The following is a 23,650-nucleotide window of genomic DNA, read 5'->3' on the forward strand; positions in this document are numbered from 1 at the left end:
CTCCGGGACTATGTGATAGAAGAGGACATTCAAACTAGGGTCCAAGAAAGTCTAATTAACTAATATGGCGGCCTACAACCTCCACTGAATCGAGAAGAAGCAAAGTATTCCCGATGACGAGTGCACGCTTCCAATGTGCGTTCACCTTAATGCCGCCAAACACGGATGCGACCATCATGTCGCTCTAAACAGAACCTAGATTCATCCGAAAAAAATGACGTTTTGCCATTCGTGCAGCAGGGTTCGTCGTTGAGTACACCATCGCAGGCTCTCCAGTCTGTGATGCAGCGTCAAGGGTAACCGCAACCATGGTTTCCAAGCTGATAGTTCATGCTGCTGCAAACGTCTTCGAGGAGGAGGAGGAGGAGATTAGTTATTTAACGTCCCGTCGACAACGAGGTCATTAGAGACGGAGCGCAAGCTCGGGTGAGGGAAGGATGGGGAAGGAAATCGGCCGTGCCCTTTCAAAGGAACCATCCCGGCATTTGCCTGAAGCGATTTAGGGAAATCACGGAAAACCTAAATCAGGATGGCCGGAGACGGGATTGAACCGTCGTCCTCCCGAATGCGAGTCCAGTGTGCTAACCACTGCACCACCTCGCTCGGTCGTCTTCGAACTGTTCGTGCAGATGGTTGTTGTTTTGCAAACGTCCCCATTTGTTGACCCAGGGATCGAGACGTTGCTGCACGATCCGTTACAGCCATGCGGATAAGATGCCTGTGATCTCGACTGCTAGTGATACGAGGCCGTTGGGATCCAGCACGGCGTTCCGTATTACCCTCCTGAACCCACCGGTTCCATATTCTGCTAACAGTCATTGGATCTCGATCAACGTGAGCAGCAATGTCGCGATACGATAAACCTCTATCGCGATAGGCTACAATCCGACCTTTATCAAAGACGGAAACGTGATGGTACGCATTTCTCCTCCTTACACGAGGCATCACAACAACGTTTCACTAGGCAACGCCGGTCAATTGCTGTTTGTGTATGAGAAATCGGCTGGAAACATTCCTCATGTCAGCACATTGTAGGTGTCGCCACCGGCGCCAACCTTGTGTGAATACTCTGAAAAGCTAATAATTTGCATATCACAGCATCTTCTTTCTGTTGGTTAAATTTCGCGTTTGTAGCACGTCATTTTCGTGGTGTAGCAATTTTAATGGCCTGTAGTGTAAGAGTTCACACGGTGCCGGCCGTTGTGGCCGTATGCTTTTAGGCGCTTCAGTCTGGAACCGCGCAAGCGCTATTGTCGCAGGTTCGAATCCTCCCTCGGGCATGGGTGTCTGTGATGTCCTTAGGTTAGTTAGGTTTAAGTAGTTATGTTGTAGGGTACTGATGACCCCAGATGTCAAGTCCCATAGTGCTCAGAGCCAATTTTGAATTAACACGGTAAACCATAGTAGATGTTGCATCAAACTTACGTTCAATTAATAGTAATATGTGTAAGAACTGGTCTGGGTGCAATAGCACCGTTTGAACTACTTTCTAGAGCTGTTCTTAATTTAAGAGCATGAATTCTAGCATTCGATAGACTGTCAGTAATTCTTAAAAGCAGAGCGTTTAAATCTAAATGAGCACTCACAGTATTTAATCCATCAAACAGCTCGCCGAAGATTGCATTCATCTCCCCACGAATAGTGTAGAAACATTTAATAAACTGCTTTATAATTTGTTCTATAAAACTGAGTGATTAGTAATGGTTCCTTGCATATTTCTTAATACAGTTATTTCATTAGACAGGTTAACTGAATTCGTTCTAGACTGTTGTTGAAGGGCTAAAATTTTCTCTTTAACGTCAAATAGATCTCGGCTTCTAGAGTACCAAATACAGTAAGAAGGACACTTCCTGCAAACTCAAAACAGGCGCGGTGGTCTAGCGATTCTAGGCGCTCAGTCCGGAACCGCGCGACCGCTACGGTCGCAGGTTCGTACCCTGCCTCGGGTATGGATGTGTGTGATGTCCTTAGGTTAGTTAGGTTTAAGTAGTTCTAAGTTCTAGGGGACTGATGACCACAGATGTTAAGTCCCATAGTGCTCAGAGCCATTTGAACCATCAAAACAGGCACGTTTGAGGTTAGTCAAGGTTTTGTGTGGCAAATGGTTTAAGAAACAGTTAATATCTTTTTCGTAATTATCAAATGTGGACACTACCTTCGTTTTAGCGATAATCCAACTGTTATACCAAGACATTCCTGTTTCCAAAACTGTGTCATTATCTTTGATTGAACGATGGCTCTGAGCACTATGGGACTCAACATCTATGGTCATCAGTCCCCTAGAACTTAGAACTACTTAAACCTAACTAACCTAAGGACAACACACAACACCCTGATTGAACGAAACAAATCTATTTACTTCTTAACAGTACTGAACTGTTGCTGAATTTCACTCTAATTGTATTTACGTGTACGTTTAGCATTGTTTGTTGAAACTGCCATGTCTGATTGCGGTTCAAACAAAACACCTGTCATCTGTATTGCTACTGCTATAGCACTAATGGAATACATTGTTATAGTAAAAATTAGAATTACAGCAAACGTGGTTAATTAGTTTTAAATACTAGTGTTAAACAATGAATATAATGCAAATGTGTCTCTTGTTGTAACGCCGGCCGCGGTGGTCTCGCGGTTCTAGGCGCGCAGTCCGGAACTGCGCGACTGCTACGGTCGCAGGTTCGAATCCTGCCTCGGGCATGGATGTGTGTGATGTCCTTAGGTTAGTTTGGTTTAACTAGTTCTAAGTTCTAGGAGACTGATGACCACAGATGTTAAGTCCCATAGTGCTCAGAGCCATTTGAACCATTTGTTGTAACGTGTGGAATAAGATTTAGTTCCACTTTCGCACTTTATTTAATAGCAGGCATCTATATTTTGCACAACGCATTCTCAGATACACATGGTTGAGAAATAAATACTCGTTTTACGCTCACTAACTCTGTACGCAGACACGAAGATTTATAGGGGTGTCTGGGACTGGATCGCTCGGTGTGTGACGACGTCTCGGCCTCGAAATCTGGACTGCGACCTCGAGCTGCTTGTGTCCTGGATTTAGGAACAGCTGGTCGGTTCCTCGGTCGGCCCGCGAAACTACAGGAAGTCTACCCAGAAACGGCTTTACACGATTGACATGGACGACACTCGAACGAAGGGGCAGTTGGAGTTTAAGAGTGACTTTTCGGGAGCACATCCAAGATCGGATACGATCGTTTCCTAAACTTCCTAAGCTTTGTGACCTGACTCTTCTTTAACACTACGTTGCTCAACTAGACAAGATCTGCGACTCGATCGATACTGTGGCCCAACTACATGGCGATCGTGTTGTTTCGCTTGCTGCAGAAAAGATTGATGATTTCGCCGTTTCACTTCCTTCCATGCCTCCTTTAGCTTGCGAGCTAATTCCTTTAGGTGTTCATTGCTGATTCCAGCGGGCGATCGTGGAAGGTGCAAGGGTGAATGCATCTATCTTCCATATACAATTTCATATGGACTTAGGCCAGTTGATATGTGCCTTTTTGGCATTCTAAAGGCTCACGACGTACGAATGACACACATCCCAATGTTTCATGTTTACTGCTTACATAGTGGCAAAACATCTTAATGATGAACTTGGTGGCCGAGCGGTTCTAGGCGCTACAGTCTGGTACCTCGCGACCGCTACGGTCGCAGATTCGAACCCTGCCTCGGGCATGGATGTGTGTGATGTCCTTAGGTTAGTTAGGCTTAAGTAGTTCTAAGTTCTAGGGGGCTGATGACCTCAACAGTTAAGTCCCATAGTGCTCAGAGTCATTTGAACCATCTTAATGATTGTTGTGTGAACTTGCTCAACGTGTCCATTTCCTTCAGGGTGTGCTGGTCTAGTTTCTAGTTGCGCTATCTGCATTAGCTTACACGTCTGTTTAAGCAATTCACTCATGGAATTTGGTCCTTGGTTATGATTATGCTTAATGGTGATCCAAACTTTAGAATCCACTCTCGACACTCTTATCAAATATTGGTATCATGAGAAGATATCTGGATAAATGATCTAACATGGTCAATATATATCTATTCCCGTCTTTAACCTTAGGCAAAGGCCCAATGACATCAAGTCCTACTCCTTCGAATGGTTCACTAATCTCTGCCAGTTCTTGTAATGGTGCCTTAGTTTTTCCCAAATTATTCCGTCTGTTGCAGCAATCACATTGTGAAAGAAGCTCAAAAACGTCAGCTTTACGAGTCGGCCACCAATATAACACAGCTGTTTTAATGTTTGTTGCTGTTTTACCGCAGTGTCCAGATAATCTAGAATCATATTGTTCCAATATAATTTGCTCTCTCATGCTTTCCAGGTTAACTAAGCGGTATCCTTCACTAGTAATCTTGTACACCAATCCGTCTAGTCCGACAAAATATTGATCATTTTTCCATATTTTGCATTGTGGAACCTCCTCCTGAGCTGATTTCAACTCTTCCTCTCGGCTTATTTTAACACAAACACGCACCTTTCGGCTCATCGTGCCAGCATTTACATTCGGCTTGTCAGGTCGATGAATAACTTTAAACTGAAACTCAATCAGTCTCGCAGCCCATCTTTTTAGTCTCCGACAAACAGCTATATCTAATGTCAAAGGAATAATAGTTACTTTCGTACTACTTAAGCAATCGAGGACGGTGCACTCTCCTCGAGAGTTCACTTCCTACTTTTAACGAAAACGCACTTCGTCTGAGGCACAAAGCAAGAGGGCAATTGATGACACTGATAGTTTGATATCTCGGTAGGAAGTGTGTCTATCACTGTCTCTCTGACTGGTATTTATATAGCGGCGCAACGGACCGCTAAACCGAACATCTGCTACCAACCATCCTAGGCACGGGTAGCAGTATCTACATGTCCCCTTCATCGGGCATGTATTAAATAAAAGCTCTTTCGTTTAAAAATTTACGGTCTTCTTAATTTAATTCTAATTAGAACTTTCTATTACAAATACAATGATGCTTAATCTACCATGAGTAAGGTAAGTCTCCATTCCAAATCCTAATTTCGTTATTAGTAAATGACTTCAAAACTAATTGAGGTAGCTTACTGGTGCCACATAGTTAATGTTTTACATTAAACTGAGGCTACATAAGAATTTTCAGCTCTTTTGAGTCTAATATTTAGCGGCTTCTATTTTTCGTAAAAAGGTCCATTTTAACGAAAATATTGCTCTGATCAAGTTGAGACTTGTAACTTTTAATTTTCACATACATTCTGAACAATTTTTACTTTGTGATTTTATTATTCAGCACTACATACTTTCTTCTTAAGCTCATATACTTTGCCTAATATATTCATTTGATAATTCTGGGTCTTTGCAATGTTAACATCTTCTGCATACATTGACGAAGTTTGGAAAGTTATTTTAATCTTTAATTTCACTCTTGAATTATGGTGAAGTCCTTTGTATGTTAAGCACAGGCGCATTATGATGAAGTGGCGCTGATAGTAGCTAACTGGGGTAAGCCCCAGCACACTGGCTCGTCTCTATACCACTTACAGTGATTCACTCATCACAACCTATTTATTTTTGTGAAATCATTTATTTTTTTAAAAATTAAATATTATATCAAGTGATATTACTGTAGCTGATATCTTTTAAATTAAATTGATTGTAGCTACATTTTTCATAATAATACACCAACAAAATTAACCATATATGTATGTACATAGAAAAATACAATATACTGGATTCTCACAAATCATGTACATACAGTGACATAGAAACACGAAATTTTCAGTTGTTACAAAATTAGATTTGTGATTTAGAATTTTCAGTCTCTACCTGACAGAGAAACATACAAAAACATTTCGCTCTGTAATAGCTTTTCTGTATTCAATCATTTAATCACAACTATAGGCACTGTGGTGTGTGTCCTTACGAACCATTTTCACAAAGACATTTAAGGGAGAGAATGGGAAATCACTGTGGTTGGTGTCCTTCTCGCCTTTCTATTACAAAAAGAGCAGGAGTTACTGTGGTTCGTGCCCTTGTCAATTCCTTCTCCATACAGCTCAGAGCTACCTTTCATGAAGCCTCCATATCTCTGAGAAACAGACAACATAGCCTAAGCTTCTGTTCTCAAGTTAAAATATATTCTTGCTATATTTTCCTTCTATAATTTAAATAATAAAATGATGAGTAGTCACAAAGAATTTTTCTTTTTAAAATTTAGTATTCTGAAAGCTGTTATTAACTTTTTCAAAATTATTATTGACATTAGGCCGCTTCATAAATACGTGACATTACTCTAGCTCACTTCTACTAGTTACTTCATTACAAAGCTTGAATTACGAACTTTGCAATTTTTTTATAAACTGTAGCTAACATTCTATGAAAGACAACATAGCTTATTAAAATAATCACATTTTGAGATAGTTTGCAATTTACTTCATTAACATAGATGGTGCTTTACTTAGAAAATCAAGTAACCTTTCTACTCTCTTTCTTAATTTGGCTCAATTATCGTTCGGATTAGTATGCTAACGGAGTTATTTGTTCAGCAGTCACTTTGCTTTGTAACACACATAACAAAATGCTGTTTTCATTATAACATACGAATATTCAACAGTCTACTTTCCATTATACTTCGTTTACCTGTATTCTTGTCAATATATGTCAATATTTATCTGTTAATTGATCATCTGCCTTAAGCAAGATAGCATTTCTCAACACTTTTCACGAGGCGTGAAGGAATTAGACACCAGTTTTCTACCAGTTTATTTTATATGTCAGCCTACTAACTGCATTACCTCTATTTCTCTCTATTTTAATTTATCCATACATTTCACTTTCCTACATATATCGGCGCTACTTCCTCTCTTTTATCTTCGTCATCCTGTTGACCTCATTATTTACACATATTTTTGGTGTGATCCTCACACCACTTTTACACATCTCCTTTAATTCGCACACACACACCCACCCACACACACACACACACACACACGCACGCACACAGATATATACATCACGAATAGAAGTTGCTTTTGAACATATACTTCGTTAGGTAGGCAACATGTAGGTAAAAAAACCAAAGAGGAGGCAACACACAATGAAGTTACAATATTTACGTTTTTCGAAGCACAGTGTTCGAACAAATAGCTATATCTAATGGCAAAAGAATAACAGTGCACCACAAAAAGAAGGAGAAACATGGTGAACAGTGTGAAAAAGTTCGGAATACAAACTTGTGCTTATGTTTCGGAAATAGTGGTAGTGCGACCTCGAGACCAGAGGAAAGGAAAAGCAGATTACAGCCGACTGTAAGTAATTATTTATTTACACAAAAAACGAGACGTGATCTGTTTGATAATCTATAAATATCAAAACAGCAAAATGTGTGTGAGTGCCTAAGTGACCAAACTGCTGAGGTAAATGGTCCCTAAACTTACCCACTAGTTAAACTAACTTATGCTAAGAACAACACAAACATCCACTCGAACGTCCGGCGGGATGAGCCGCGCAGTCCGTGACATGGCGCCTCATACCGCAGGGCCACTCCGCGCGCCAACAAAACAGCATCGTTACAGTTCCCACTGAAGATGCCTTAGAGCAAGAAAAAGGCGAAAGGCGTCTGGGAAAAATAAATTAAGTTGCAGCAAGAAAAGGCGCTTTTATTTACAAAACAAGTATTTCTGTGCTTGCTGCGGAGGATGGCCACGCAGACAGACTTATGTAAATAATACTAGATGGATACATACATTTTTTTCTGTTTTGTTATTACATTTCCTCACAATGACTGCAGGTTGGTAGTGGATAAATCCGCTTTACAGGCTAAGTGTTACATGTTTTATGAAGTTACATAACATAAAACAACTAATACGACAATTTCGTTTCTGAAAACTATTCACAGATAATAATTTGATGTATTTTCAATTCGAAAGACGCTTTGGGTGACAGTTGAATATATATGTACCTGATGATGTCGGCGCATAATGTGAGCTGCTGATTTTGAAAAAAAGTTATGTTCTCGATGGGAAGGAAAAGTTGTTTACGATAATGCGATCACTGAGAAAGACTGCGGGTGTATGATATTGAATTGGACGTGGCGGTGAGGGGGTAGAAGGGTGGACAGGGAGGTAAGGTAGAAAGAGGAAGAAACGATCGGATATGTTAAGAATGAATGGTTCGAATGGCTCTAAGCACTATGGGACTTAACATCTGAGGTCATCAGTCCCCTAGACTTAGAACTACTTAAACCTAACTAACCTAAGGACATCACACACATCCATGACCGAGGCAGGATTCGAACCTGCGACTGTAGCAGCTGCGCAGTTCCGGACTGAAGCGCCTATAAGAACTCGGCCACCGCGGCCGGCGGATACGTTACAATATGGCTGGGATGGAGCGTGGCGGTCTCGATAAGATGTTCGCAATTAATACCGCCTTGAAAACCTCAAAGAAGTATTCAAAAAACTCGCCTCACGACTATACAGCAACACGAGACACTCGAACAGTCCTTTCATCCTTACTCTGAGAAACTATGATCACAGCCATAGGTGGAAGCATAAGCGGCCAAAGACACTGCTAGCTATGGCATAACCACCTATGGCGAGCCAACATACCCTCACAAACGACAACATTGGTAAGCCCATGTCAATTAGCGACATTGGCTGGGTATGCGAACTGCTATCAAAGCCGACGAACAGGCTACAGAAGGACGCCTAAAAGCTCGCACACTAACGCACAAACAAACCACCAACACTACCCGGCACTGTGAATCCGATATATGACTTATCGGACACTAAACGATGATGAACACATCTGTTACAGGTATGCTGATACTGACAGCGAGGCCAACATCGGTACCCAGCTGCAGCCGCCGAGTAACACCGCTGCATAACATCAAAGGTATCCGCTTGCATAATACCCACTACTAACAAAGTCTACCCTTGCATGACCTGTCGTAGGCAGCAACAAAACCGCTACTGCTCTTACAAACGGACCCAACTACCGCAAAGTTTTTTTTCCCCTTGTCTCTTACCTTGCCACTTGTTTTCCTCTGCCCTTCAAACCACTACCCTTCTTTCGCCTTTCGAACCCAATCTACGAGGCGTGTTTTTTAAGTAAGTATAATTTTGAAAATAAAAAAAGACTGTGCTAAGATATCTCAATAATTTTATATATACATGAAAGCCTGCACCTTAATCTACGCACTGACGCCATTACAGGCTGATTCTTCCATGTTTACGTTGTGTATTAAGTGTTTAAGATGCCTCCGATAATCGTGAGTCCCGCCGACTGTGAAGTACGGGCTGCTATAATATTTCTTATAACAGCGATCGATATTCATGGTGAGATCTGTGCTGTTTACGGAGAAAAAATTATGAGTGACGGAATGGTAAGAAAGTGGGTAAGAGCATTTGAAGATGGCCGCACAAATGCGCACGATGAACAACGGAGTGGGCGTCCTTCGGTCATTAATGAAAGTTTGGTGCAGGAAGTGGACAATAAGGTGAGAGAAAACAGACGCTTTACGATTTCTTCCTTGCGGGACGACTTTCCTAATGTTTCTCGTAGTGTTTGCTTTGGCATTGTGACCGAGCACTTGAGCTACCGAAAATTGTGCGCACGTTGGGTACCGAAAGTGTTGACGGATGTGCACAAAACCAAACGTTTAGACAGTGCACTGACTTTCCTTGAGTAGTACCACAACTACGGTGATGATTTCTTAAGCCAAATAGTTAGGGGCGATGAAACATGGGTGGCCTACGTCACACCAGAATCAAAGCAACAGTCCATGGAAATTGAGCAAGGGCATCGTTTTGCTGTAAGACGAAGCCCGTCCGCATCTGGCGAATCAGACCAAAGACCTCATTACATCTTTTTGATGGGAAACTCTAGACCATCCTCCGCACAGCCCCCATCTTGTGCCCAGTGAATACCATCTGTTCCTGCACTTGAAGAAGCACCTGGGCGGTCAGCGTCTTCAAGACGATGAGAAAGTCAAAACAGTGGTGATGCAATGGTTGACAAGTCAGGTGGCAGACTTCTATGAGGAGGCTATTCAAAAACTGGTACAACGTTATGACAAGTGCCTCAATATTGACGGAAATTGTTTACAAAAGTAGAATAAGGTACAGGCTTTCACGTAAAAATAAAATTATTGAGATATCTTAGCACGTCTTTTTTTTTAATTTGAAAACGGTACTTACTTAAAAAGCACACCACGTATCTCCAGATGAGCGCGTATTCATGGTTAATCATAAACAGACATACGCAAACATAACAGTGCCCACATCCCGCGAGACCTCAGTTGTAAAAACTAACCAATATGCAGAGATGGCAGTAGACCTTTTGTGTTGGCCATCATGGCAGTGTGGGCGTGGAGGGGCTCCAACCTATATAAAAGATATGATGTGTGTATGTCGAGGCGGATTTCAATGTTGAGAAGTGGGAGTTGTTTGTGGTGGACAAGATAAGAGATGCATGGAAGGTGGAAAGTTGGTTTAACGGAGATGCAAAGGACGTTGATTGGAGGTGGTAGGATGAAAGGTGCTTGAAAATTGAGTTTTCCGGTTCATTAGCGAATTCGAAGGTGCTATAGGAAGAGTAAAATGTGTGAAAAATTGAATAATTTGCAGAGGATGTTGTTTGGGAAAGTCAGTAGACTTTGACAGGAGAGGTGGAATGTATGTGTCTCTAGGAAACGTAAAAAATTGTAGAGAAAGAGATCGACATCCATCCGCTCTCAATGCTCATGTAATATAACGTATAGTCGCCGGTAGAAGAAAATGCATATTAAAATCGCACCAACGCGCACGACTCTTCTGCTACCGTCCAGTCGCCCTAGCGAGCAGTGTTATCTGGGTCGGCAAATCCTTGAAGTTTGAGAAGAAACGTTCCGCCTGTGAGAGCTGGAACGTCTGCCTGCGAAGACTGCGGACATAACCCTGCCGCAGAGGAAATAAATTTTCTCGCCGGCACGAAGTGTGGCGTGCGGCGCTCAGAGCAGAGCCGCATTCATGACTGGGAATACTTGGCTCACCGCCTCCGGGAAGGAGGCAACTCATTACGGCGCGGCTGCGCGCTTTCTCACGGCCTCCCCCAAAATTAATGCTACAGAAATGACGCGCTGAGCCTTAAATTCCCCGAGCACTTAACTCCCTCCGCGCCCCGGGTGACAGTTCTGAAACGCTTGACACCCACCGACTAGATAGGTCAACCTGCTTTGGCCTGGGACTTCGAAGTTTTGGGGAAGATTCTGCAGTGTGGTTTGTGCATATTGTGTTACATCTATTATGACGTTACATCTCGTGCTAGGTGTTCTCGCTGGACACTGAAAAGTAGAAGACGGCTTCGTGTGATGGCGTTCTACAACAAATGACTACAGAAACAAAAAAAAGTGAATGAGAATGCAGAGAGACGAGAATAACAATATACAGCTGTTGTTTCTTGCTACGAAACCAACAAGAGCTCCATCACAGATTTAAGCGAAGTCAAAATCTAGTTTGCAAACAAAAGCTGAACGAAGCAAAAATCTACATCTACGTCTGCATTACTACTCCGCAATTCATACTTATGTGCCTGGCGGAGGATTCTTCGAACCACCTTCAGACTATTTCTCAAGCATTCCTCTCTCCAACAAGACTGGGAAAAATGAACACTTAAATCTTTTTGAATGAGCTCTTATTTCTCTTATTTTGTTATGATGATCATTTCTCCCTACCTAAGTCGGTGGCAATAAAATATTTTCACACTGAGAGGAGATAGTTAGTGACTGAAATTTCTTGGAAAGGTGTCACCGCAACGAAAAACGTCTTTTTTTTAACGATTGCCACCGCAATTCACTTCTCATATCCGTGACACTCTCCCCCCTATTTTGCGATAATACAATAATAATGAGCGTAAGGAAAGCAATGAATTCGGAAGTAAAAATTTGTCAAGTGATCTGATTAGTAATCCTAACAAGTTCTGGTCATACATCTAGTCAGCAAGCGGATCGAAATCTCATTTCTTTCGTTCATTGAAAATACTGGTACACTAACGGAAGATGACAGAGAGAAATTCAAAATACTGAATTAGATTTTCCAAAATTTTCTCACAGGGGATGTAAGGTGTCAGTCAAATCCAACACCTTCCATGAAAACCCTGACATGATAAGCAAATCCAGTAGTATGTCACATAAATAAATCGTGACATTAAATTAACCAAAGTAATACGAGTAACGAGTGAGCAAATCGAATACCACAGACTAACACAAGAATGCCTAAATGCATGTCATACCTTCCCACCGTAAGACAGATGCAGTTGCGAGGGGAGAAACGAGAACAGAAGCCGAGAGCAGAACAGTGTTAAGCTAGAAGGCCCTACGATATGGGACGGACTGGACACTCACGTCGCCAGTTAACCACTAGTACAACGCCAGCTGCAAGTTTTAGCGTGAGACTCTTTCGCGTCTCTGTTACGTTGCAAACTTTGAAAACATTGCCCCACCACGAAAAGTATAACGTTTCTCATTGGATAGACAGAATTTTTGTAGGCGGAGCTTAAGGTTAACATTGAGACCCTGATTGGTCAGATGAAAACACAGCCAGATAGTTTTTTTTAAACCAACTTCGCTAAATGGTAGTAAGGAGAAGTTAGGAGAAGTAAGTTAGTTCCGAGACAGCGAGCTGGATGGCTGCTGCGCCGGCCGCTGCCCCCCTGAAGCTGCCTAACCAGCGACAAGGTAATGAACGCACGCGATGCCGCATAACAGCGCATAAAGCTTCACTCAGAACTGCAGAAGTCTCATCTGTTACACCCCCTTTTTGCGTAATACTAGTGTCGATCGTAAATGAAAGCTCATGGTGTTCACATTTGCCACTTGAAGTAAAAATCTGAAACGCGATGATTTTTCTGTTATATAATTATTGAGAAGCCACATCAGCCACTGTAATTTACGACAGGTTAGATAAGTAATTAAAGATAATTGAGGGTCACTGTAGACCATTTTGATGAACTTATCTGCTTTTTCGACGTTATTTTACCAGCTAACTAAAAATAGGAAAGCCTTGAACCCCTTCCACTAAATTTAGTTAGTATTAAGATTCTTTTACAGGGAGTGCATTGGAGCTGACGCTAAAATCATTAAGTATTTGGTTATATCTTCGCTAGTCTCACTGAACTCTTCTGAATTCTACATGTCGTGTGTGTTCTGGCGTCTCCTTACCAGCAACAGGTCCCAGGTTCAAACTAGTCAACTCCCTAAAAAACACGCTCAGAGCGTCGTTGCGCGAAAGTGGTAGAGAGACACGATATATAACAAACAGACACCACCATGAATGTTATAAGGGAACATGGTAATATGGTTCCTCTTTTCAAGCATCGTGAGAACGCCGAGGTGGCAGGTGTTCAGATTAGTGATCGCAAAATAGAAAATCAAATAAAATCCCTCAATAGTGGAAAGTCATCCCGACCATGTAAGATACCTGTGTCATTCTACATAGATTGTACGAGAGAACTTGCTGCTCTTCTACCAACAGTTTATTGTACGTCGCTTGAGCACCAAAAGGTGCCAAATAATTGGAAAAAGTGCATGTGATTCCTGTTTCAGGGAATTTCGAATAGATGCCTATGATTTTAGTCATATATCGCTGACGTTGCTATTGCATAACTGTGCGATTGTATGTCGACCTACTACAAGATACATTTTGGAATCCAAAGAAGGCAACCCCATATCATCCCAAGGCCCGCCCTCCATCCCGGTGACGTCATTACCCTTAATCAGTGACGTCAGCCGCCTTCTGAATTACATCATCATCACGTGACAAGTAAATCTCCTTTCTCCCTCTCCTCCCTCTCTCCAGCTATTCTCAACAAAGTATTAAAATGAGGCAGCCAATGAAATGTAGCTGTCAAATTGTGCACGCTTCTACTGAACTGGGGCCAGGTTAGAAGATACTCTCGGACAAAATTACCTAACCTTCAGTTCAACAGGCCCCAAGGTGAAAGATATTTGCGTAAATTAGTGCTATGTTCAAAAATATTTGCCTCTGAAGTGCGTATACACACACTCACTCACTCACGCTGCATAACGTTCCACTATTGTAAATGCTGTACTGTCTTCTCATTAAATTTTATCTTACATGCGTGCACAGAACATTTCCTATCTCTCGTTCTCTCTCTTTCTACTCCTGTCTCGTCAATAATTTTATCTCACATGTGTGCGTGATTTCCACATCTGCTTCATAATCATCGTTTCTATGATTTATACACCATAGTGAATTTCATATGTCTTTCTTTCCATCCCTGCCTCTTCATTGAATTTCATTTCATGTATGTGTGCACACAGCATGAAAAAATTATTTCCACATCTGTCTCATCACCATCATATTAATATATTGCAGAGGGAATGAAAGGAAATACAAATAAAATAACATACGTACATACAATAAATCACAGTGAACTTTGAGTTGCTGTCACATCCAGTGGAAACATACAAATTTAAGCATCGTCTTCCTCACTTTTCAGAATGTTATCTATGGCAAGTAATAGGCTATCACACTTTGAGTAAAATACTTGATACTTCTCCGTTAGATAGTCATGTTTTCACTGCTGTATCTGCCTTAATAAATTCGAAATGGCATTGAATTGCATTTTGCAGGCAAACTGTGTACAATAAGAGTAATACACCTTTAATGTAGCAATCAACCAGTTTACCATACTAGAACAGAAAAAGTTCACTGTAATAAACACATTCATATCTATTGTAAACTTAAGAAACAACGAAGTGTTCAGAATGCGCAAAGCACTCCCTCTTAAGCGAGCGTATTATTTTTGCATACACTTTTGAAAAAGCATTTAGACTACACCCAAAACCAGTGATTTATATGTGGGAACCAAGCACTCTTCCGAATTAAACAAGAGGCAACAATAATCTTCTTTTAGAGATCTAGTATTTTGTATTTAGGTACAGTTTTTTTTTCTACTACGCACAAAAAATTACGTATCGTTATTATCGAAATCGACTATACCCACGTTCACTCTTACGCAATATATCGTAAACACATTTCTGCTGGTGAGGAAGTAAAGTTGATCAGCACTGCTGGATGAGAATCTTCATCACAGATACATTTTGCAGTCTTTCGGGTGGACCAGAATCAACACACCAAAACTGGTGTTGATGCACCTCGAGCTCGGCATTGGATAGTTCCACCCTTTCTCGAAAGCCTATATTCTTTCATTGTGTATTGTGCTTCCCAGCTGCAACAAAGAAGCAGAAAAATCCCTGCTTTTTGTATTACAACAAGTGCTTGATTAGCAAAATATGTAGAGTCCATTAGAAAAAATGTGTAGTGCGTGTTGTACTTACATTTTGTAAAGAAAGTAGGGACAGTCATAGCGACTACAATGATAACAGAATCTCTGACTGTGCGGCAACAACGACAAGGCTACTGGAGTGAATCATCCGTCTTTTATAAGACACCACCATGCTGAGACAGCAGGCAAAAATGTGATTATTATGCATTATTCGCCAGCTTGTAACTTGTTACCGTAAGCATCATATTTTGGATTTCCCACGTTTGTGAGCAACATGATCTGAAAGGAGTGCCTAATCAAAGAAACTCAATCTCGGATGTGCGTGTTGAAACTCTGAAGTGGGAAAGAGTTAAGTATATTCAAGGAACTCTATATTTCTCTGCTGTGACTGAACAAAATTTTGCAGTAAAATTTTTTATCTCTCTTTAAGTCGTGTGTAAAAACATGGGCATGGGTGCACCACGATATTCGTCAGCACTCATAGATCTCCACTCTGATACAGGCGTGCAGCTGGACGTAGTCCCAAGATGGTGCACTTTGTTATGTAGATGTAATATTGGCACTGCAGTTCGGTCCATATTTTTCATTCTCCTGTGGGATTCAATACGATCTCTCACCCTGTTCCCAAGATCTAAAGCATGCTACCAGACATAATTCAGTGATTATGTGATCTGTTTCCAAATCTGCGAAACTAACTTTTCCAGGACATTTTTCAGCTGAATGTTCTCACATGCACTGTCCCATTCTGTACTTAAGTTTTTCACTTTACTATAGTGTGAATTATTGCCTATTAATTTAGATTGGTTCATGTTGCAGCAAAACTGTAACACTGAATATCAATACTGGGTGTGTGTCCGCCTCTCGCCTTTATGATGCACTGAACTCTACTGGGGATGCGGTTGCACCACTTTTATATAACGCAGGCTTAACGATTTGCACACACACACTCACACACACACACACACACACACACACACACACACATATATATATATATATATATATATATATATATATATATATATATATATATATATATATATATATATAATCTTTGTACTTACTTAGCTGTAGAGAATTCTACCACAATTTTCAAGTTCTTGAGCTGAGTAACTCCTAATAGAAGTTCATTTTAAACGACAGATAATATAAACCTCTCAGTCCTGTGTATTTTACAGTGTGAACTATTACATCATCTCCTTTGATAGTTACCTACAAATTACCAATCATCCACACATGCTATTGGATCCAATCTGATGCCTTATTGAGTATCACGCATTATGTCTGTTGGTTTACTAAAAAGTGATATTGCCAGCCTGCACCCTTTCTCTGCTATAATATTCCGTCATGACTCTTGTTCTCCACCTTTTGCTTTGATAAACACATTTTTTTTCGTTAGACCTATCTCCTTCATCTCCTTCATCTTCTAAATCTTTTACAATAGCTGCAGCAATGTCTCTAGTGGCTGAGATGGGAAGTTCAAGTACATGCTTCTTGAATTGAATCTTTTCCTCTGATAAAACCTGGTGAGATCCTTTGTGTCCAACATCAAACACAGCTGGAGAACCCTATCTTGCCAGACGAGACTTGAATGTTCCGCCGACTTTAACAACAAAGAGTTGAAAATTCATGTACTAGCGTCCTGTCAGGACGTTTGCGTGCCTCTGCCGGTTTCGTATTTTTTTAGTTAATGTAAAGTGGTATTACTAACACACGAAGTACATAACCCGATCACATACGATGAACATATTCCGACAGGTACCGGAAGTCCCACTTGTATTTTACACATAAATTAAAAAATACACCGTTTACAACGAAATATCCTGTTATTAGTCACTTTGGTAACATTCTCCGCAAATATTTAATGGTTTGGTACCGTTTTTCGTACTTTTGGTAGGTCTGAAACTGAGAGTAATATACTATTTCCATTAAGTGATGGTAAGAGGCTATATAACTATTGTATTTAACGTTCTTTTACGTATTAATTAACTGTGTTTGTTGTGGATGACTTAATCAATTTTAAAATTAACTCATGTTAAAATGTTCGTTACATCATATAACATAATGTTTTCAAGCAAATTAAACTGCAGAATTGTGTGAAGCTATATGTACTATTGTCAACAGAATTAGTTCTCATATTTTTTGACAGTAGCGCTGTAGCATATTCAAGCTTCTGGTGTCTCACTATATGTTTCTTTTTCTGTTGTGCCTTTGTTTGACTTTTTTTTTGTAATTTCTCGTTATGCCTTCACAAGGAACATCAGGTTGTTACACCATAACAAATCACGACAAAATGAAACGAACTGTCCATACATAATCATTTTATAGTTGGTTAAGGATAAGAATTGTCCCACATGTCACCATTTTTGCTATGTTACAGCACAAATTGCAACATTGTAATATTAATGAGGGATGTTGCCACCCTTAACCTTTATGATGGCTTGAATTTTGCCTCTGAGTGCAGTTTGTAAGTAATACATTTTCTCTAGAAAATAACTGGTCAAATCCAGACCACCACAACTTCCTCAGCATTATTTTCTGTCAAATAAAATTTAATGCAAATTTCCTCCTCTGAGAGCTGGAGGGAACAATTGACGAGTAGCAGTGTCCTTCAAAGCTCTAGCGTGAGGTAAGGTAGCGTTGTCACAACCTGTGAGATTTTCTTGTACGCTAGAGAGAATAAGGAACCGTGCTAAATGCACTATGAAATAATAATTATTGCAAGCTGATATAATGCTTGCAGTACAAAAATGAGAAAGCAACATCATGTTTCTTGGATATACGGAAGATAAAGATGTTAACAAGAGAAAGAGTTATCCAATTTTTGGCTGTCAGAACATGCGCGGAAACTAGCAGAAATTCGGATTTTCGGATAAGATACGAAATTATGCGAATGCACAGGCACAGACTCTTTCCCTGCTGATTCACCCAGAATTGACAAGAAAGAAATTCCATTAAATCCCCTCCCCATCACTTTTTGTTTCAGGATACTTATTCGGAACTACTTAGAAATATTTGTTTGGGTAAAAAAGAAACCCCAAATGAGTGAAAAAGTGAATTTCTGGTTTCCAAGCTTCTTTTGACTGAGTAATGTACAGAAAGCGAATTGAACGCCATCCGAAATTAGTGATGACTGGTATTCAATTAACGTCATTCATAAGGTGTTAAAGAAACTTGAGACTTTTCACTAGAGAAATTCCAGTTGGGCATTGAAAGAACTACTTAAATTGTATGTTAATGTTAATGAAAATAAGTGATTTCTGCAGAAGTATTCATATAACTGCTCGAAATGATTGCAAATAAACACACAGTAATAAACCTTCAGCCATATGATAAAAAATGTTGTAATTCATCAATTGTGGCAGTTTTATAGCGCGTAAATAAGAATACAGAATATGTGTCTAAATATATTTCATATGCAAACAAATTAAACTTTTGTCAACGTACTGTTTCCTACTGAACTGAAACATGTTCACATTTTCGAAAAACAGAACAAAAACATCTCTGTAAACAACTAAGGTATCCAATAGTCTGAATATGAATGGATGATGATGGATAACAAGAGAAATGATAAAGAATTCGCATCTGTACTGCTAAATATTCAATCTTCCATTATGAGAAACACATAAATCTGTTAATGTTACTTGTTTGTAATACTGATAACTGCGTTTCTGTAACGTGAAAAACTTTTTTATGTGTGCTCTTAGCAGCGCTAATCGCTCTCAATGTTGTATTGTATTATGTAAACACTGTCTGAGTTATTCTCATTTCAAATAAAAATTAGATGCACACTCAGTTGAGTATGCACAACGTAAACCAGTCAACAGAATACCGCCTAGTGGCATGGACGAATTTGTAAACTTTACAAAGTTGAGTAACAAACTGAACCAACGTTTTGTAATTTATGCTAATATGGAATGTGTGTTACAACCACTTGCTACTTGCGGTCGTAGAGGTGACTCTGGTTCGTTTTCCTACGAGATTCATTTGCATAAACCATCTACTTTTGCCTACTTTAGCACTAGGGCTATGACCAGAGATATTTCAAGTTTAAATTGTACAGAAGCTGTATGGATGCTCCGCTGAACAGCTGCGTGCAAATCACTGAAACGCGAATGCTTTTTATTGCAATATAAAAAGATGGGAACAAGTCCTAAAGAAGAATTAGTGTTTCTCTTGACAGAGGTTTGCCATATTTGCAGGGAACCATTTGAGGAAGGTGATATTAAATATAGTGTAGTTGTTGTGTTCTTATCTTCAGTGCGGCCGATTTATGCTTTTCGATGAAAATCTAGTGTGCGTGTGAGCCACCGTAATTCCTCAGAAGGAACACCTTGAGTGCAAGGTCACAAGGGACCAGTGATGTTTACGGTATTCGACGCCCCACATACTGTCTACTGTGCAACCAAAATATTGGCCGCTAATGGGAGCAGGAAGCAGGAATGAAGATATCCAATGGTGAGCAGAGTATGAGGCAACGGAGCTTACTTGAAGTACTTAGTCGACGCTTCATTCACAACACAACTACAATCCTAGTGGCGCCAACACAAATCAGAACAATGGCGAAGGTAAACAAATAAAATATTGCATTACATCTGCAACAACAGTTGCCGAACCCAAGGAATTTCGCAGTGTGAGAAAGAAGTGGTACATGCAGTATTAGTGTTTTTGCAAGGTGATTCAGTGGAGTGTGTGGTGTCATATTCGCTGGACCTTGCGGACAATGCACATGAGGAATACAATGATGACGACACCTGCTTAAGAAATGAAAGTGATATCGAAAAACGTTTGAGACTTTTAGTTCGTCATCCTTGTCGAACGGGGGGGGGGGTTTACAAATCCCATCTCCAATGAAACGTAGTAAATAAAAATCGTTGTCCAAGGAGCGGGTATTTAACACAGTTACGTGCGTGGAAAATCATCCGCAGCATAATAAAACTCGTTACAAACACCGGTGCTTGAGAGTTTCGAGGATGCTCGATACATTTTACAGGATGTGCATGACCTACTACGTTATGCACATCAAATTACTTGCGACATAGATTACAGTGATTTCAAGTGAAGTATTGGATGGCTGCATAGCTTCAAACAGTCCTATCGAATTGTAAGAGTAAGATAACGAAATTTCAAACAAAGCGCCAACCTGTCGATGCACAGAAAACTGCGGAATCGGTCCGAAAATTTGTAAGTGAGGTAAAGAAACTTATCTCATCTTTTCTAAGGAGTTTGTTTTCAACCCCTTACCTATCAATATTTGAAGAGGTAATGCACATGAAATTAAAGATACCAAAAGAGCTGTGTCAAGATCACCTAACATCACTGCCTCAAAGCATTCATATATAATCATGCCGACTGTTAATCTGGATGCTAAATTGCTGGGAAGTTACAGTATTTGTGCAGCGAGAAGTTGGAGGCGCTCTGCATCCTACGATTCTTTCTCGTGTGTGTGATCTCGCGAGGGCAGTAAGGAATATTTACATCACAATAATCAAGAGTCAGGAAACGGTCGTAAGAGAACTACCATTATGGTATAAGCACTGCTTTTGGCCAATATCTGGTCAAAATATCTTGCTTTTGCTTGATTCCTGGTCTGCGTATAAAAATCATACTCTTTTAGAGCAAACTATCCCTCCTGAAAGATGTGCGACATTCCGGTTCATATCATCTGGAACCACTGGACAAATTCAGCCTCTGAGTGTTTGTGTGTGATATGTTTTATGCACACGGGAAAAACAGTCTGCAGAAACGCTTTAAAGGATAGCCAGTTTCACGACAGATTGTTTCGCATTCAGTTGATTGCCACCATATTCCATCAGTTCACACCACCCCGTTACACCAATATGATTTTATATGCATTCTGTCAACTTGCTAATACTATGAGTACCACTGTTGCATGAAACTCAAATGACACCGAGGGAATGGGAAGGAAAAACAACTCAGAAGACACTATAGATACAATGGAGATTCAAAGTTCAAATTGCACAATGTTTTAATTTTTCAGTATCTCGCAAGGACCCCCCTTGAGTGCGAGATCGCAAGTTCACTAGCTAAACGTCCTGCATAATTTATAACTCTCAAGAAGTTCGCCATCGATCTTGATGGTGCGAATCTTTGTGATCACTGTGGCTCTCCATTTTTCATTCGGTGTCGACATTTCTTGAATGTCGGCGACGTCGACTTTGTGAAATGTATTACATACATCCCATAGAAGATCGATCTCTGCATCTCAGGCACACTCATTTTCTATCTCACTTCTGATGGACATGGTGAATCATTACCAGCTAATATTTTTCCTGTCATAATTGTTAACACAACACTTTCAAATGAGCCTTACTAAAGAGTGAACTTGCGATCTCGCACTGAAGGGGGATCCTTGTGAGATACTGAGTTGTTTTTCCTTCCCATTCCCTCGGTGTCATTTGAGTTTCATGCAACAGTGGTACTCATAGTATTAGCAGGTTGACATGCGTTGTGTCTCTTAGCAGGCTGGCTTGGTTGTGTATTATCAGACACCAGAGACGTGATGACAAAATGGTTCAAATGGCTCTGAGCACTATGGGACTTAATATCTGAGGTCATCAGTCCCCTAGAACTTAGAACTACGTAAACCTAACTAACCTAAGGACATCACACACATCCATGCCCGAGGCAGGATTCGAACCTGCGAGCGTAGTGGTCGCGTGGTTCCAGACTAAAGCGCCTAGAAATGCTCGGCCATCCCGGCCGGCCCAGACGTGATGACATATCCCTATCTGTTGCACTGGATAGACTTGTTCTCGCAGTGCAGTGGTTATTGTAATACTAATATTCAATCACTCATCTAATTTATAAAAAATTTTTGCTTTTAAGCTTTGTCGTAATACGGTATAACAGTGATACGCAAAGACTAGATGGAAAGTGCGATATATGTGATGTTAAAATTATTTGCTTATGTATGTTTGTAACTTACGTAAAGAAATATGTGAAATGTATAATTCAGTAAATAATAGTTTGTCATGGATTAATGAAATGAAAATATACATGTATATAATTTTATATATTGTGCAAGTTGTCGTTTGTATAAAATAGTACACGATTATGGATGATGTGTAGGATATGCGTTTTAAAAAAAATGGAGTGTTTTTGTACTGTGGGAAGCATGAAAGGTTTTTGGTGCGCTACCTGTAGAGCGAGCGTGAACGGGAGGACACAGTCTGTGGGCAGTAGTGAAAGAGGCAACACTCAGACGGCGCAGGCGATGCCTTGCCTAGAAATTGTTGCACAATAGCCTCGGATGACAACCAATGAATCATTACGGCTTCGGCACAAGTTTTTCGGCTATGTTATGGACAATAAAACGACGCCAAGAAGAATTAATTAGTCCATACTTCAAGAAACTTGTGCGCGTACCATGGGTAGTGTAGCCACCATTACTATCTGCACACCCAACAAATACAGCCAACAGGCTACGAAATGCATAATTAGAATTTTAAAAGCGTGAACAATTAACTCAAAACTATCTTTTTTCGATAATTATTGTGTTAAACATAAAATGTGGTTCACCCTGTTATTTTATTCCTAATCATTGACCTATAAAGGGTCTTTACTGGTGTTTTATTATTCCGAGTAAACCTTATAAGACTAACGTGCTTTTAACAAACATGCTGCTTTCATTAACGTATTCATATTATAATAATTTAAAATTTCTACATATTCTTTTGCTTTTTTCATATATACATTATAAAACTCTGATTTCCTTGCCACACATCAAGGAGTTCAAACAACAAATTATTCACACTTCATAAATGGCAGATACACAGTTGCTTAAAATAAACCTACTCCTAATCGATATTAGTGTTACAACCTGTTATAAAAACATTTGAAGTACTTTATTCATTATCTAGAAGCCCTAATATTCACCTTTGAATAAATATCTGGAAATAATTGTTGTGGACTAGCTTTTAAAGTGCAGGTGAAAGTACTGTATAATTTATGTAGTAGAAGTGTTGAAGTGAAATTTTGCTGAAGTAATGAAGTAGATGTTATCAGAGAAATTTAACGTTCAAATGGTTCTGAGCACTATGGGACTTACCTTCTGAGGTCACCAGTCCCATAGAAGTATTTAAACCTTACTGACCTAAGGACATCACACACATCCATGCCCGAGGCAGGATTCGAAGCTGCGACCATAGCAGTCGCGCGGTTCCGGACTGAAGCGTCTAGAACCACTCGGCCACCGTGGCCAGCGAAATTTAACGATTTTAATATTCTTACTCTCTTTGTGGTAATAAGTAATGTGAAAGTGAGTAGGTAAGTTTTGCTAAAAAGATGAAGTTGTCATGCATAAACACCGAATTTTTTGCGAGTTTAAGTTTTGAATAAAGTAAAGATAAAATTCTTTCAGT

The 23,650-nt window shown here is 40.1% G+C and overlaps 1 non-coding gene across 1 annotated transcript; it reads right to left on the reverse strand.

Annotated features, from left to right (window-relative positions):
* Window positions 1-530: 530 nt before the first annotated feature.
* Trnaa-cgc (transfer RNA alanine (anticodon CGC)) lies at window positions 531-603 on the reverse strand. Its single transcript has one exon. It is a non-coding gene; the product is annotated as a tRNA-Ala (tRNA).
* Window positions 604-23,650: the final 23,047 nt, after the last annotated feature.

Source organism: Schistocerca gregaria, chromosome X, assembly GCF_023897955.1.
Source record: "Schistocerca gregaria isolate iqSchGreg1 chromosome X, iqSchGreg1.2, whole genome shotgun sequence".
NCBI classification, from domain to species: Eukaryota; Metazoa; Arthropoda; class Insecta; order Orthoptera; family Acrididae; genus Schistocerca; species Schistocerca gregaria.